This window comes from Coccinella septempunctata, chromosome 1 (assembly GCF_907165205.1).
Source record: "Coccinella septempunctata chromosome 1, icCocSept1.1, whole genome shotgun sequence".
Classification (NCBI taxonomy): domain Eukaryota; kingdom Metazoa; phylum Arthropoda; class Insecta; order Coleoptera; family Coccinellidae; genus Coccinella; species Coccinella septempunctata.
In genome coordinates, this window is record NC_058189.1 from 58,452,548 (window position 1) to 58,470,925 (window position 18,378).

Consider the following 18,378-nt stretch of genomic DNA (forward strand, 5'->3'; position numbering starts at 1 on the left):
ATGAAATATTTCCAATGGAAAACTAGAACCATTTGTCATCACTGAATACCAATTGTTCGCTGAGTAGTCACAATTATTCTGATGAATGAGGAACCTAATTTGTAGGGAAGCTATTTCTTCCAGATGAAAAACTAGATACTAGTTTACTCCCTTTACTCCTCGAAGAGGGAGATATTTGAATTTTTTTCCTCAGTTGAAATTGAAAGGCAACATAGTTTCTCGAAACTGCACTTGTTACTATTCGGATGAAAAGTATAATATATTGAACACCGATAATTAATGAAAGACTGTCCGAAAATTTTGGTGGAAGTCTACTGAAATTGAACTGAAAATTATATTCATAGCATCTGGATACTTCAGATAATTCTGTTCTACCAGCACGCGATTCATATCATCCACTTCCAATTAATAATGCTGACCTATTCATAGCAATAACTATACACTATGCAGGGTGTTCCAAGTGAAATATGTTCTGTTTATTACTACGCAACTACAGTTGCGTTTTAGTTTCAAGGAGAGCTCTGAGATGTGAGATAAGTTAAACCCAAATTAACCCCTGGACTCAATTTTAACGTCGTGTCGAAATTATATTAAGCTCCCTTAAAAACTTTCCAATAGTCGAATCATACATCATTTATACAGGGTGAGTCTTTAACTCGTACATATACTTCAACAGAAGATTCTTGACTCGCTTCAGTTTGAAAGATACAGAATGTGGAAGAACTATAAAAAAATTATATTTTTAGGTCTTTTTTTCACAAAATTGTGTCTAATGAAATGAATTTCGGAATATAGTTTTTCTTTTATTTAATGAATCTTTTTCGAACACAAGATATCACCCAGTTTTCTCATTATGACCATCACGTAACATATAAATACCAAAAACTCGAAGAACCATATCTTGAACGCCATATCTGTACGCTGTATTGATTATTTGAACGTTGTGTAAAATAAAAGTGTTCTTCATATTTTCTCGTATAATGCGTCGTTTTCGAGTAAAAAATATCTATGAAATTCGAAAAATTGGATACTTTGACAGAATGCAACTCTGTAAAAGATCCGCCGATGTGTAGTGTAACAGATTTAGCTAGTTATTCTATTATTTTAGTTGAGTTAGTTATTATTTATTTTACCATGCAGCGGTGACACAACTCATTAGGAAAACCTAAAAGGCTATATCTTTTAATCAAGGTCGAATAGGAAAAAATGGTATAAGAAAATAGTGTTTTTGTAAAAATATAATTACATATCTGATTATACTCGATAAGCGGTTTCAAACATAAGCAGCTAAGAAATTCGGCTCCACATGAGTTAGGGATATTGACTTAAATTGCAAAAAAATATAGTTAAAATAATTAATACGAAAATTCATATTAATATGATTTCAAGTTGCAAATTAATTTTAGTCTGTAGGTCTGCTGCGTATACAGGGTGGTTAAGAAAAATCGAGTAACAAAACAAATTTTATTCCCAGAGAATTCAAGCATTTTAAGACTATCAATACAATGTATGGCCTCTACGGGCATCAATAACAGCTTGGCATTTTCTTTCCATACTACACACGAGGTTGTTGAACATTTCTTGAGGAATTTGGTTCCATAAACGGGGAAGAAGCTCTTTCAGACCATTTGAGGATTCGTGGGTAGGTTGATGATTATCTAATCTTCTTTGGAGCATATCCCATGCATGTTCTATGCAACTCAAATCTGGTGAGTGCGGAGGTATTGGTAAATGTGGAATACCAAGCACCTCGCGCGCATTCTCAACTATGGCTGCACGGTGCGGTCTAGCGTTATCGTCTAGAAATTGGAAAGTTTCACCAACAGCAGCGTGAAAATTTGGCACAGCATTGTCAATGACATGCTCCATATAGTGTAAGGCTGTCATATTCCCAAGACAAATGTGTAGATCTGTGCGCCCGTTGAAACATATCCCGGCCCATACCATAACACTACCCCCTCGGAATAGATGAACTTCTTGGACATAGCGAAGATTACGGGGTATGCGTGGGATTGTCCATACCCTTATTCTTCGAGAATCTGAAAATCATCCATATCTGGATTCATCAGATCACTACGCCATTGATCGTTCCAATTGATATGTTGCCTTGCCCATTCCAGTCTTCGACGCTTATGGTCACGTGTTAATGGAACTCCTCTTAATGGACGTCTAGAACATTTTGAAGAGTATTCCGTAGCATTCTACACGTAGATGTAGGGTTTCTTCTTGCCGAAACGGTGATGAAACTATCCTGAGCAGGTATTGTTTTTCGTCGCCTTGCCTTGGTCTTTCCAATACGAAACCTGCCTCCCTGAACCTTTTCCAAAGTCGAAATATCATACTTTGGCTGACTTGGAGCTTTTCCGCTACAACAACCTGAATGAGGCCAGCCTGTAGCATTTCGGTAGCCCTATTAGCCCCAGCGTTTGTTAATTTACATCTTGGCATTTTCAGAAAACTCATTTCAAATCGAAGCCGTTGGTAAACTGACTTCAAAATAAGTATATAATATGATATTTCAAAATAAGAACATTCATGAAACATATGCAAAGAACCAAACTTTAGAAAAAAGGCGACCAGATTGACGAAATGTCTCATACTGATTTTTATTGGACCGATTCAAGTTGTTATTGAGTTTTAAATCATTTTACAGCGATTTTCTCGAAGATTACATACTTTCAAAAACGATTGAATATGATCTACCTAACTCTTGTGGAGCAGTATATTTCTCGACATTGCTTCGTTTAACAAGAAAACGATCATTTGAAACCTGATGAATACTCACACTTTTCAATATCGCATCGCTGTTAAAGATGATGGCAACAATAGCCACAATAGAAATATAGGTTCTTAAATGCACTTCGAGATGCTGTTGGAAGTTCTGTACACTTAGGAGTAAAATTATATTATAAATATTGATGGTCAGAGAAACCAGAGTTGACAGAGACCAAATTAGAAGTGTTGGATTCCAAAAATCGTTTTCCCTGTTGAATATCACGATAATTTCCTGGTACATATGTTGATATCTCTGAATTTTCTGAACGAATTCGTTTTCGTTGCTTCCTTCTAGGATCCTTGAGTTCATAAAACTTTTTATTCCATTTCCGAAGGAGTTGAGAATCTTCTTGAATATCATCTGCACAATTGTGATCTGCACCACTATTAACAACTGTATGCTATAGCATACAATCAAGCAGATATCACCACTTGTTATCGTTTGGAGATTGTTGTAGATCATTACAATGAAAATCACAATGTAGACGACGACACCAAATAAGAACGTCACACTGCTCCGTCTAATCAGACGGTTGCTGCATTTTCCACAGATAATGTTGTCGAAATTGTAATAGTTTCTGTTGTTCAGGACGTCACATAGTATATTGAGGGATATTGCAAGCCCTTTTAGCTTCCACAAGTTCATAGCTATCATGAGTGCTGGTGTAAGAACTATTAGGTAGTCTTCAATTGCTATGAGACATTCCATGACATGCACATTGCAGGTACTTATAGTCACCCGCAGGTGAAATAAACATTTGATTAACAGTAAGAGAGAAATGACGTGCATGATATTCAGATGAAGCTGTACGATTTCAAAACGAGCTTTACCACTGTGCTCTGGATTTTTATGTTCACAAACCCCTTTTATTGGTGATGCATACACAAGTTTGGTCAGGCAAACGAAACAATTGTCAGTAGGGAGTTTTGGTTTGAATACATCCTTCAGGGGCTTACACAAACAATTCATTTTCATTTGTAAGAATTCCATATTCGAACAACTCCGTTTTACTTCAGGCTACTGGAGATGCACTAACATTTTATTCGATTATTCAATTAATCTATCTGCTGGAAGCAATATCGATTCGCGAAAAATTTATTTGTACTTGAGGAGCGGCGATAATGAATTAAATTGGTGGGAAAGCTGAAGATTGTGATATGAAATTGTCTAACGGAAGTACATATACTGCTAACTTTCCATACTTCAATTAGTAATGTGGATTATCCAGAGCAAAGTTTAGGTTCTGTCACTGAATCCGAAACTAACAATTCTAGGAGATAGTTTTACCCATTTGGTTGAGTCATTGATACAGTGGTGAGTTACAGGTTCACGGTTCAAGGAAATAAACAAACACATTATGAAAAGTAAAGGGTTGAACCTCTTCGATGGGTGTTTTTGTCGCTGTAATATGTGATTTTCCTTCTAATTTTCAGTCTATTTTCAGGTGTGAAAACTCTTGTTGTGTTTATTATTAGTGGTTGGAAACAACAACATGTATTTAAGCGGAAGGTGGTCATTCTATGGAACACTTATACGATGAAATGGAATATGAATAGTGATCAGAACTACTTGTAAGTTTTTATTTATTCCGAGAAAAGTATCGACTGCATCGAAATTTTGCAAGAGACTTTTTTTCTCCAGAATTGAATGGGAAACCATAAAAGAATTTTATTTTTCGGAAATCTATCCCACGAAAATCATTTTTGAAGAAAAATCATAAGAGGTTAAGGTTATTTTCAACGCCTAGTTATAATGAAGTTATGAAATTTAAAAAAATCGTGTAAGTAACATCTACTTAGTGCTTCATATTATGCATAGTTTTATGACTCAGTGTTTTTTAGAACCCGTAAAAAAAATTGCAAACTGTCAATTCGTCATCGCCTTCCAAAGACTGTATCTTGGGAGGGAGGTCGATTTCGAAAAAAAATTATAGAAACTACCCCTGTTTATTTTCATCGAGGAATCATCTCCCCAAGTCCTTCGTATTAGTGGAAAAGACTCGCGCAAATATTTCAATAGCATATTTTTGAGGTCAAAAGAAACACTTTTATTCCCTACTATTTTGTTCGAATCGGCTCGGTTTGAAAGATACAGGCTGTTGAAAAACCATAAAGTTTTTTTAGTTCTATCCCAAAATCGAACGGAATAAATTTCGGAATATAGTTTTTCATTTATTTGATGAATCTTTTTAGCACACAAGTATCACTTACGTCTTCCAGTTTTCTTATTATGACCATTGAACGAGCCGGCAATTCATAGCATTTCGTTGACAATTGAGTTTTGTTGCTCTGACGAGGTCAAATAAGACCGAAACCATGGTCAGCATCTACTCTTGTCGACGAAATGAAAATTCTGGTAATACTTCGAGCGATGGTAGTTTGTTAGTTCGATTTAGATCGTAGCATTCGTTGATTTAATTATCTGCGGATGTTATGCATCTGAATTAATTCGTTTATTGAACGTATCATAAAATACCAAAAATTCAAGGAACTCAACTCTTAAAACTAAGTTGGACGCTATCTAATGAATATTTGAGCGTTTTGTAAAATAAAAGTATTCTTCTTGAGTCACAGAACCTCAACCTTCAAAATTTCATATCATACTAAACAATAATTTCTTTGAACACACGAGATTTATAGTTTTTATATCACTTCAATGAATATTAAATTGGTTGCTATTTGTTTTTTACAAACATAATTTGATGATATAAAAATGCAATATACCTATTGATACTGTTACTGAATTATTGCTTTTCTTGTTTGTTTGATCATCTACGAGTAGGTAAACTCCATTCAAATTTATTTTAGCAGTCAGTGGGCCATGAAATAATTTTCTCAAGTTTTTGTAACTAGAACGGAGTAAGGTTGGCACTAATGAAATGTCGTTAATGCCATAACGCCGTTGCCACAACTTATATCAATTTTTATTACGAAAATGCCGAAAGTGATTGAAAAAAGAGACAGGGTTTCAGGAAGTGCTATTCAGAATTCAGGTCCGCTCATTCAAATAGTTATATCCTGATATTCTGAAATCCACAATACGTCAGACGGTAATGAACATATTCATTGTAAGAGAATTTATATAATATTTCATCTGAATCTAAACGACTTATATTTCAGCTGAATATTTCCACAATCAGAAAGATTGTGAGTGAAGAGGGTGACAAAGAATTTCCTTCCATTGGGAGACCACAAAAGTGGTGGTGGCATTTGAGAATGTTATGTTTGAGTAAATTAATGCGAAAAGTTTATTGCTGGATTTCCGATGAATGTCATCGCAGAATAAGTTCCCGAAAATTGATTTTTCAATTTTTCATCTGACTTGTCCTATACATTATAAATGTCTTTAGGTACCAATAAATACCTAATTATTATCATTATATCAATGTATTAAAATGAACAGCCACAAATACGCGCCAGTTGTCCTGTTAATTGTTTATTCATGTGAAATTTAACATTCTTGTAATTATCTGTTAATTCCTTCGGTAGATACGCAATCCCAACCACTGCAGCATATGCATTTCATCTTCGGGTTAATATTTTTGACATCTACAACTGATGTAACGTATTCAAACTTTAGCCAAAAAAGATAACGAACATTAACTCTCCTCAAGCTAGTGCATATTATGATATTACACTGGGCTCTTGTATTTTCCATGCAAGTAACTGGATTTGGTATGCCTTTAATCAGTTTGTATAAACTTCAATTATGTCCGAAGAGATTCAACATTGTGATAAAATACGTGATAACAGAAACTTTTACGTAGAACGGGCAACATAGCGTTGATTTAAAACCCAAAAATGTTTTGACAAGCGTCATAACCTCACATTTTGGTACTATACAGAGTGAAATGTGTCAAATTTCCATGACCAACCGAGTACTAAAATAAAAGTGAATGGAGTATATATTATTTGATCCAGTCATAGTATCTTTCAATGATAATTTATCATCTGACTATTTCTATTACAGATTTCTTGGTTTGTAAGGATATATTGAGTTCTACTTCTTCTCACTCAATCAATATGTTAATTTCATTAGGAATTTATAGTTCAGAAACTTTTGCATTATGATGGATTATAAACAATATTGGTTATATAACACACAGAATAGCTATAGCCATACTTACCACGTTAGTAATAAGGGTCCCTCTCCTCATTAAGAATATGACACCAAAAATATGGATGTATGTTCGAAGTTCATCCATCAAATTTTTATGCCACATTCCTTTCTCAATCAACAGAACCATCATGTAAAAATCCATAACTAGCATTATCAACGAGGACATACACCAAAGAATGAAGAGGGGACCCATGAAACTGTTCAGATGATCTTCAATGCAAGAGTAGAATTCCGAATAGTACAGTTCAGTGGCTCGCAGTTGTACCTCGAAACTGGTATCTCTAGGCCTCTCCTCCAAACTCAGCACGCAAACATCATTGCAGCCCATTTTATATTTCAAGCTATTGATCAGAAGATTATCGATTCGCATTCTGTATTGAACGATTATGGTTAGCTCTCTGAATATTTGGATACCCATGGTGGTGATCATAAGAACTGTTAGTATGAAGCAAATATTGATATAAACAATGTTGCTCTGCTGGTAAACGAGAGCCAGAAAGACGTCACTAACTATAATCCCAAATCCAATCGCGAAGGTGGTCTTCTTTATTTTCGTATTCATCATGCAACTCCATGGCGTTCCGAATATTTCAATGAAATACTTGTTGTCAATCAGATCAGTTACCGCATTGAGATAATTCAGTCTCTTACGACAAGTTAATATTGTTGTTATGTACATCATCAGGAAGAACAAGAAGTAAATCAGTTCCTCCAATGCGATCAAACCATCAATTTTGACCGACAATTCGTCAGATTCGATCAGTTTTCTTTGAACATCTCGGAACTGTACGATGAAAGCTATGGATAGAAGCGTAACTAGGACATACGTTATCCAGATCCATCGGTTTACCAGACGGAAGCATGGCTTGCCTGTATAATTCTTATCCAGATGTTGACACCGCCCTCTGATGGGCATCAACAGGAAGGTTAATTTCAGTGTGCGATTTATTTGGCATATCGAGCATTCAGTTCCCTGCTCGCAATTTCTGTCTATCAGTTTGGATAGAAACTTCAGCATTATAAACACATAATTCAAAAGTACCAATTCAACGATTAGAAATGGAGGTGTGTATCGAGAATGCTTCAAACACTCACATCAGCGTAATTAGTGTAATATGTCACCCGCTGTGACCCCTCATTTTCAGTAATGAACAATTGTTTACTCATAGGAATGGAAGCACGAAGAGATCGTTGATAAATTGCTGACATATTCCTGGAAATTTTTTTATGATTCATTTGTGGAAACAAGTGCACTTATACCATAACACAAAACCACGTCCCAACACATCTGAGCTGAAATTTTCCTGAGAGTGCTTATATATTTTAGTGAGTTTTTCACAGTGGCGTCACAAATCGAAAACATCAGGGGAATATGTGTGAAATGTATCGAACAAGTTTATGAAAACTGCAGAAAGCGATTCGCATGAAGTTTATATCATTGTTATTTTATGGAAAATAGAACAGAAGGATTTCAAAACCAATTTGAGCTAGGTAAACTATTGTCATACCGTACCAACTTAAAATATTTCTAATCTTTTCTTCTTCATCTAGGCATGATGAACAAATTAAAGCAGTTAACAACACTTAACACTGTTTAATTAGCGGTCGACAAGACAAGAATTTTTTCTTGATGACAAACCTCTTGTCTTCTCTTGAGAAAAGTTAAGAAATTTATAAAATCTTTTCTTGACTTTTTCTTGTAACTATTAAATCTTGTCTTGACTGAAGAAATTTCGAGATCTTGAAATTAGATGAAACAATTCTTACAAAATTGGGGAGAATAAAAGAGATATGAGAACAATACATTTATGAACTAAAGTATAACAATTCCCACAAAAGCAAGAATTAGGTTGCGAAATTTAAACAATCAATAAGGATTCAAGTTCAACCACCGCTGTAAAATGCATCAATTCGTATAGCAAATTATTTGCTCCAAATAGTTATTATACTCGGCGCTACTGATCTGATCGATTTCACGTGGAACCTAATTACTAATTAAGTATTCACCATGATTTGAGAGCTCAGTGTAGTTATTTATTCATTAAAGTTCATAGAATTCTATGTTTCAGTCATGATGACCGTTTCACATTCAGAAGAGTATATAGAATTTTTGAGAATAATAAATAGTACATAGTTATATAACACCTATGATTTTCTGTTGTATTGCAGGACTGTCAAATGTTTCAAGTTGTAAGAGCTTGAATTCTCTTAGGTTTCATCATATACAGGATATGAAAAATTCGTCCTATTTTGACTAGTAATATCATTTTTCTTCAGCACCATGTGTAACTGAATCACCACTAGAGAAAATGTTACTACCATACCAGCAGTCTGAAAAATATTTCCAGTTGTAGACATTCGAAATAAAATTAAATAAAATAAAAACGAAACTAGGTTTAACGGATAAACGGAAATTCGTCTTACTGTGGCTAAAAATCCAGTGTCAATTGTTAGCATATTCTTTATATTTATGCTAGGGTTTCGAATAATGAGTGCTTTCAATATCAACTCTATCTGCAAAATAAATTCGAATTAGCATTTGCAGAACATTTCAATTCCGAATAGGTACCTGAAACGCTTCCCTTTCTTTGAGAAGGCTGATAGGATAATTGAAGAGATATTCTAAGGTTTTATTAGTCTGAAATATAAGTAAAAAAGTCAATAACAGTTTTAAAAATAAAGTTTTTTCGTCGACCCCAAAAAAAAATGACATTTTACCCTCTAATTTCCGAAGAAAGAATCGACTACTTTTGAGAGCAAGTATTTCTCATGCGCAAAAAATTTTCATCCGTAAACACTTTTTGTCCGCCACCGGCATTATGATAAGGCAGGATATGAGAGGAACAACTGAGTCATTTTCGTGAAACCACGATTCAACTTAAAAATAATGGGATAATAACTGTCATTTGCTGTTTTCAAATTGATTCTTCACTGAATCTGCTACATTTTACGAGTGAATTAACAACACGGTTTGAATATTAGTGTTCATAATAATCAAGAATGGATAATGATAGCAGCTCCTCCAGAGCTGCGGTAATTAGCACCTACGGCGACGTAGCCGAGGTCAGCAAATAGGTGAGTACTTACATTAATAAAGGTATAAGTGGTCGAATGCACCTCGGCAAAGAACTGTCACATTGTCTCTCCCACCTGCAGTTGCAGTTTCAAATATTAAATACAGTCATTTCTCCTTGGTGCATAAATAAGTATTTTGTTTATGAGAGTGTATTTTTACGAATTCTAGGTGATCGTTAATCACAATTATTTTATACATTATATCTAACACCAATAAGGACGTCTCCACCTGTTTGGCTATGGAAGGGAGGGCAAAGCTACCACCCGTTGGGCTCAAGGTCACAGAGGAACGTAACCCCCTACCAAACTACCACCCGTTGGGCTAGACAGTCAAAACAAGAAAGTTGTGATTTAAAGTTTTATGCCTAATTTTTCAAAGGATCAAGCCTCTACCTGGAGCTCCCATGTCTACTTATCTTCTGATCTACCTTGACAGGGTTTACATCAAAATTGGCGTAATAATATCACTCATATCCTTACCGGTTCAGATACTCCATTACCAAACTTGATGAGATTGAATAGAACGCATATTTGTCCCACAGTATTAATTTGAGTCAGCCATATTGAACCTCCATCGTCACTGATCAATATGACGAAGACAGTGTAGGTATTCAAGACAATCATAAATACGATAGACATCGCAGTTAGAATATAAGTGGAACCTCCATAATCGAGCATGGCATCAACACAAGTCCTCATCTCCAAATATAGGTGAGACATCCTTCTTAGCTTTTCCTCCATAGAAATAAGTCCTATATTTGAATGAGTAAGTTGTCGATACTTATCCAGATGGGATGTCAAGGAGATATGCATAGATCGATAAATCAATCTCAGTAAATCAAATTCAGTGCAAGAGGCATACACAAGGGTGCTTTGTATCGCTGCAGTGAAGAAAAAAATTATATTTATATATTTGAAGGCATTTCGTCCATACTGTATATAATATACGAGTGGATACAGCACCAAAATCAGAATACTGCCACTTATCATGTAATGGGATCTCGTCAAAATCTTTCTTGCACAATGTTGACATATAACACTTTTAATTCCATAATATTTCTTGTTCTCGAATATATACGATAGTTTCCTTAAGTATCTCACTCTGACTGGCAACTTTAATAGCAGAATTATGACTATAAGAAGTATGATCTCAGTTTTCAGGATATTATAAAATCCAGAAATAAAAACAACGTAATTCTCTGTTTCCTGTATGAATTTTCGAAAAAAAATTAAATTTCCGATGAAGCAACAGGCCAGATGAATTAGGGTTAAGAGACGAATCATGTGATTAGCTTTAAAGATGGCATTTCCGCGGAAGTTCTTGTTGCGATGCCTACAGCTTCCTGCTATAGGATTCATGAGGTAAGCAAATTTCATCATGGGGTAGAAGAAACAGTTCAAACAGTCATTTTTATGGGCTTTCGTTTTGTTCTCAAGCAGTTGGTTGGAACCTTTTTCTTTCACCGATATTTCTTCTGGAAATACCTTCATTACAATCTCTCTGATTTCTAGGGATATTCAGGTAACAGTGAATAGTGAACATCATTTCGACATATAATTTGTTTAGTCAATAAGTGGGTAAATATTTTGTTTTTATTATGGATGAACATACATTGGATCGGATTGATGATGGTCCAATGGATATATTGTTGAATTCTAGATATCGCTTGCCATTACTGAATTATTGATGATTTACATGATAACTTTGTCTCTTTCTAAAGATATTGTGATTATTTGGTCATTTATTTCATTACAGGATATTTTCTAAAAATAGTTACAAAAGCTGTGTTTTAAAAGGAATGGAATGGAATGAAGCAAGAAAATTTCTACCTATTGGAAATAATTCACAGTATAATATGAACTAAATCAAATGGAGTCCTGCATGCCATAAACTTCTTTATTTATTTTAATTCACAGACATCAATAACACTTCTTAACTCAAATGGATTTCAGTGGTTCAGTAATGTTTTCGGAACATAAAACATTTTGAAGAACTGCTTTAGTTTGTTCGTCTATCATGCCTTGAGTCAGAAAACTACTTTCTCAAAAAGATGATGCTCGATCACACCTAGCCGGAATCACATTGGCTTGGCTCCCTAGATCACCCGATCTATCACCCATAGAACACGTCTAGTTCTCTAGTGAAGAAGATTTGTCTGTTTACCCCATCCTATAGTGGCACTTCGACATGGGGTCCCTCAAGAAAAAATCGACCTAACATTAATTTTTCCCTTTTTTCCTGGGTGGCATTTTTCGCTCACCTAACACTACAACACCTCTATAAAAAAAAATTGTTGCAATAAATAAAATTGGTACTGGTTGATATGATGGGTGTTCGAAAATATGCCTTTTTCGTAGGACATTAGGAATATCCATTTCTGGCACAAAAAGCTAGGGTACTATTCAAAAATACTCAAAGTAAAGGGTGTATGAAACATTCCTCAATTATACAGGGTGTCCCAAAACCAGTGAATCAAACGTCACACCACGATAGAGTAGACCAAATATTATCGAATGACACCAATATTAGTTCAACAAAAATGTACCGTTTCTAAAATAATCAGAATTTTATTAAAATACCTAAAGTTGCCGATTTTCGAACTATTTTTCTCAATCACAGGGCCAGTTTGTGAAAAAGGATATCGATTTTAAATTATATTGAACTAAGATTATTGTTTTATCTCCCCTAATTGGAATTATTTTAAGTAGTTAATCGATAACCTAAGTAAAGGTAAATTAAAGCAATTGTTTTAATTTACATTTACTTAGGTTATCGCTCGACTAATGTTGGTGTCATTCGATAGTATTTGATCTACTCTATCGTGGTGTGACGTTTGATTCACTAGTTTTGGGACACCCTGTATATGAAAAGTTTTAATATCTAAAATATGAATTTCGTCCTTTTTTTTCCAATAAAAACAATCGTGTAAATTTCCGAGGAGTATGAAAGGCAAATTTATTGAGTGCGGATAAATTTTATTTTAAGCACGAATACACGTACATAAATTCTGCATTTGTGATTCACTTCAGTTTACATATTATGTGATTTGTGAATGTGCTACGAAGGTAGGTGAGTTGTTGATGTTCCCTCTTCAATTGAAAGGTTTGAATTGAAGCACAACTAACAGATAAGTAATTATCGCACCAGCTACCTGAAAATACAAAAAAAAAATAAATAAATGAACCTTCCCTAGGGTTATGGGTTTCTATGTTGTTTCATTCATATTATTATTTCCTAACTCATCTACTAAATAATGAGAGAACTCACGCAAGTGATAGAAAAACTTGAAGATCTATCGAATTATATCATTAATCCAGAAGAATTACCTTTCCTCACTTCAAAAGCTTGAAATTGATGAAAATTACATTGATAGCTTCATAAAGATTATTCTAGAGCAGAATAATCTGAAGTCTAAAGATTCTAGAAAATAATTTCACAAAAACAAATCTCCAAAAAGTTTCAAAGGAGTGATTATTCAATACATTGAAAACCTTTCGAGTGTTAAAACATTACCGTAGGTATTAATTGTGTAGAAATTGAGAAAACTTTGGATCCATGTAATTTCGGACTCTGAGAATGGAGCGTTTCAATCAGTATCTCCACCTAAAAAGAAAATCATGAAAATCTATCGTGAAATAACTGAAAACTCACCAAAAGACCTTCGGTATGGCTCAACCTGGTCAAAGGAAATGAAAATAAGAGGTTCGCTGTCTTCTTACTCTGGAAAATTTTGGTCAAATAAACACATGGGTGGATATAAATTAGGTATCCATCCTTAATCAATTGAATTCTGGTAGTAAGAAGTGATTTGTGATTCTATCTGTCTGGAAACATAATTTCTCACAGTAGTCTTACCATAAATATGTTTCGCTTTATTGAAAATTCTTTTTTATCTGCATATGTTACCATTTCAAGATTGAAATACGAAAACAATCTGCCAAATTTGAATTGACGAAAGAAATATGCTTTTTTTTGGGATGCTGTAACACTTGAACCATAGTTATACTCACCTCATTCACAATTTGCTGAGAGTCATAAAATATGCAGACAATGACCAAAAGTGTCACAGTAGTTTTAACCTGTGCAAAAATTATCAAGTAGGCTGGCTGGCTATTGATCACTTGAACAAGGGCATAGAAGTTAAAAGTACTCAAAGCAATATGTGAGGTTAACCATACGATCGCAGTCGGATTCAGAAAATCGGAAATTTTGTCGATGATCACTTTGAGGTTCAAATAGATATGTATGGTCTTTCTCAAATAGTCCTCAAAAGAACTTTCCAATTTGCCTTTCTTTCTGGCACACAAACGTTCCTTAAGAGAATTATGAACAGATCGGTATAAAATTCTCATAACTATGGTTTTCTGAGAATTTTGGCAGGCAAATGACACCTGCGCTGCTTGGCATATGAAAAAGCAGAACTCGTGGTAATTGAATATTTGAAATTCTTCGCCAGAGTAAACCTTTAAGCAGTATATTAGACAAAATATAATAGATCCTATCATGGCCAAATGATTCACAAGATATACCAATTTGCCGCACTTTCCGCAGATGAAATTCCGAATGCCAAAAAAATTGCGCATTTCCACAATATCACACAGATAAGTCAGCTCGTCAACTCTAAGTGGCATTTTTATTTGAACTATCATCAATACGATTATGGTGCTGATGATCAGAAGATGATCGTGGAGTTCCAACAAACAATCCAGTCGGTCACCAGCGCAAGAATTCAACATTGTGTAAAGGTAGAGAACAGAACCGAAAAAGTTGAAGATGAAGAAAAAGATTGGTAGTAGTAAGCGGATTTTTGAAAACTCGAATTTAGTGCTTCCATAAAAACCTTCGGTCTGATGACAACATTTACCAATAAACGAGAAGTAAAATATATTGAACTCCAAGCCGTATCTATATATGCAATATACACAATTGTTCGTCCATACTTTACGACCGTATATATCCTCGGAATATAAATTAAAAAAATCCAATATCTTCGAGCCCAGAGAGACTTTCGATTTACCCATCTCGGTTAACTGAATGGCAACTTGGAAAAAGTATTTTTTATGTTCACATTTTGTTTACACATGTGAATGATACATATATTCTAGCACTGCAAAGTACACCTTTATAATTTTCATATTGATAAACCATCTATAGAAGTGCCGAACAAAACTCAACGAAATAAGCAAAAACAACAAGATTTTGTTTGATGGCGATATACTTTAGAAGCTTATTGATTTATAGTAGAGGTCAAAAGGTAAAGGAAATTAATTGGATGGAATTCTGCCAACGTTTCGATTGCACTTAAATCATCTTCATGATTTCTGATGATGGAATAAAATGGTAGCTTATTTTGACGAAACTTCTTAGTTATTTTGATTTGAAAGTAGGATGTAAAATTATTTCTTCAAATATTATTGGCGATATTGTATGAACACGATAATTTCACCTGTTTTTGAGGAAAACGCAATTTGATACTTCTAAGAGTCTAAGAGGGAAATTTCAATTTTATTTAATTTATGAAAAGTACGCATTCGAATGTCAGAAAAATGTTGCTGTGTTGCTAAATGTTATTTCTTCGGGGAAATCATTTTAGCTGGGACATTATAATCTATTGCCGTTCAGCTTAAACAACCTGTATGTTTTTCCCACAGTAAAAGCTTTCCAAGGCATATTTGGTCCTTTCCTTTCGCTATATTTCGATCCTTAGTGTTTTTGGTATGAAAATATAGGTATACGAATACGCTGAATCTATTGCGAGCAATTCCGAAAGCCTATCTCCCTTCGTATAGATTTTCATACCGAAATGGCATTTTTCAAAAATTGCAATTTTCAATCTGCGATATCTCCTGTTATATTCGTCTGATCCAATTGGGATTTCCGGTTTTATAATCAGCGTTGTCTGGGCTTCCGCCCTAGCCCAAAAACTCAATTTCGGAAATCTCGATTTTTTGGGCCAAAAATGAGCAAGGGGTTAGACCCCCCTAAAATGACCAATTTGCTACTCTATCTGAAAATCAGGATGTTCTATTACTGTCTTAGGATATGGAGTGCATAGAATTTGTTTTGAAGAATCTAGACACCCAAATAGTTGATGATTCAATAGAGAATTGCACTCCGGGGAGCTCTTCGAAGTCAACTCGAAAATGAAAAGTAGGGAAAAACAAAAAAAATTATTTTCTTCTAAACTGGGCCAGATGAAATTTTGGTATGAAAATATGGGTTTTCGAACACTCTGAATCTATTGCAAGCAATTTCGAAAGCCTATCTTCTTTCGTTTAGATTTTCATCTTGGAAATGGCATTTTTCAAAAATTGCGAATTTCACTTGAGAATTCATCAAGACCGAACAATTGTGCCGAAATGGATGAAATTCTCAGATTTACTATTAGAAGTGTTGCCCTTGCAGAATATCTATCACGTTTAGATCTACGACAATTTTCTTGGAGGATAATCGACTCCAAAGAGAACTTTCGAAAAATACCCAAAAAAAAATTATTTTCTCTCAAACTGGGCCAGATATTTGAAATTTTCGTATAAAAATATAGGTTTACGAACACGCTGAATCTATTGCGAGCAATTTCAAAAGCCTATCTGTCGCAATAGTTATGAATCACCATGTATCATTGAATGCCAACTGAAAAATGATTAGAATAACTGTTCCTATAGGAGATCGTCAACAATTGGAGAATGATCTTATTCCACCAATTTATTTAAGGCCGACAGAATAGGGGGTTTTACTGCAAAATACAAGATCCCAACTGTTGAAATCGTATTATTTTTTGTTTAGGTCACAGCTGCTTTACTCTACCAAAGATTATAGAGTATAGTTAGTTAACCTAACCTAACTCTATAATCTGTGCACTCTTCGATATATTCAGTTTTTCAGAGTGAACGCAGAAATGAATGGAATATTCATGGAATACTTCTATCAAAGAAAACCGGCTCGTATTTTACATAAACACACGTGTTTCTTGTTATGTGTATCGCAGTAGAATGAAGAATTTCTGCTTATTTTTTCGTGCTTCTGAAATCTGCCAATTTCTGTCTTTTTTGATATTGTAGATATGTTCCACTGATTTTCAACAAATGAAATAGCATAATGTTCCGGTTAGGTTTTAAAGGGGGTCAACCCTTCATTTAATAAACTGACAATAATGCGATACAAATTAAAGATATTAGAAAATATTCCACTGGACAAAAGCAAAATATTGATAATCTTCATGGTGAGATATCGAATTGAAGAGCTACCAGAACATAGGTCAGAATATTGGCGAAAATCTGAAAACAAATAGATCAACTCTTTCCTGACATTATAAAGATTTTTGATCGACATACCGGTCCTGCTATACCCATATCAATGGTAAACATTCCGTTTGCTGAAAATGGAGTGTGTTGTTTTAGTTTCTCTATGAATATTCTCAGTTGCAATAATTCTATGGGTGAAGAAACTCTTGTAGAATATTCAAGTAGAAAAGCTATATATCCCTCTATCTGAAAATAATGAAAATTGGATTAGATTATTATTGATCTTCAAGGGAAAATTTTCTAAGACATATATCTGAGCTATCACTTTGAAATGAATAGCTCGTTTTTTTGGTTAAACTTGGAAAATTAACGTGTCGTTTGAAGAAAACTGTGAGCGACTATTGCAACACCAAATAATATTACCTATTTTGAAGAATTTTTCATGTAATGAAGATTATTTTTTAAATCTGTGCTAAAACTGCAGAAATGAGAGCAATTTTTTAATCTTCTTTTAAAACCATCATTTTTCAGAAATTGTTTTAAAATATGATGGTTCAAAATTTCATTGAAAATTTCAAGGAAAACTATCAATGCTATTTGAATAAGTACGAGGATGTATTTGATATCTAGTTAGCCTAGACCAGTTACAAGCATAAAAAAATATTGCGCAACAAACAATAACTCATTAGAAGTATCAGTGTGAAGTTTGAGGTCAAAAAAATAAACCAGAGTTACGCAATGAATTAAAAGAAAGAAGATGTACAAAATTGTGAAAATCGAAAAATTGGAGTATCGAGCCATCATCAAGTATCTGTATTTAAAAGGGTTAAGAGGTAAGCAGATAAACGAAGATAAGCTTAATACCATTGGTGATCAATGTCCTTCGTATGTGACCGTAAAAAATTGGACTGCAAGCTTCAAAAGAGGTAAATTTTTCATTGAAGATGATGACCGGGAAGGCCAGTTTCTGTGTCAGTACCCGAAAATATCGATGCAGTTCATGACATGATTTTATCAGACCGTCGAATTGGGCTAAAACGGATATCTGAAGCTCTGAATATTTCATACGGACGCGTTCATCATATAGTTCACGCCAATTTAGACATGATAAAAATTGCTGCAAAATGGATTCCCAAATGTTTGAATTTTGGCCAAGAGCGTGC

At 34.3% G+C, this 18,378-nt stretch overlaps 1 long non-coding RNA gene across 1 annotated transcript; it reads right to left on the bottom strand.

Moving 5' to 3' along the window:
- Positions 1–11,929: 11,929 nt before the first annotated feature.
- LOC123322740 lies at positions 11,930–13,744 on the bottom strand. Its single transcript, XR_006539210.1, has 4 exons — positions 13,623–13,744; positions 13,298–13,574; positions 12,972–13,122; positions 11,930–12,167 (listed from the first exon to the last, which is right to left on the bottom strand). It is a non-coding gene; the product is annotated as an uncharacterized LOC123322740 (long non-coding RNA).
- Between the last annotated feature and the right edge of the window lie 4,634 nt (positions 13,745–18,378).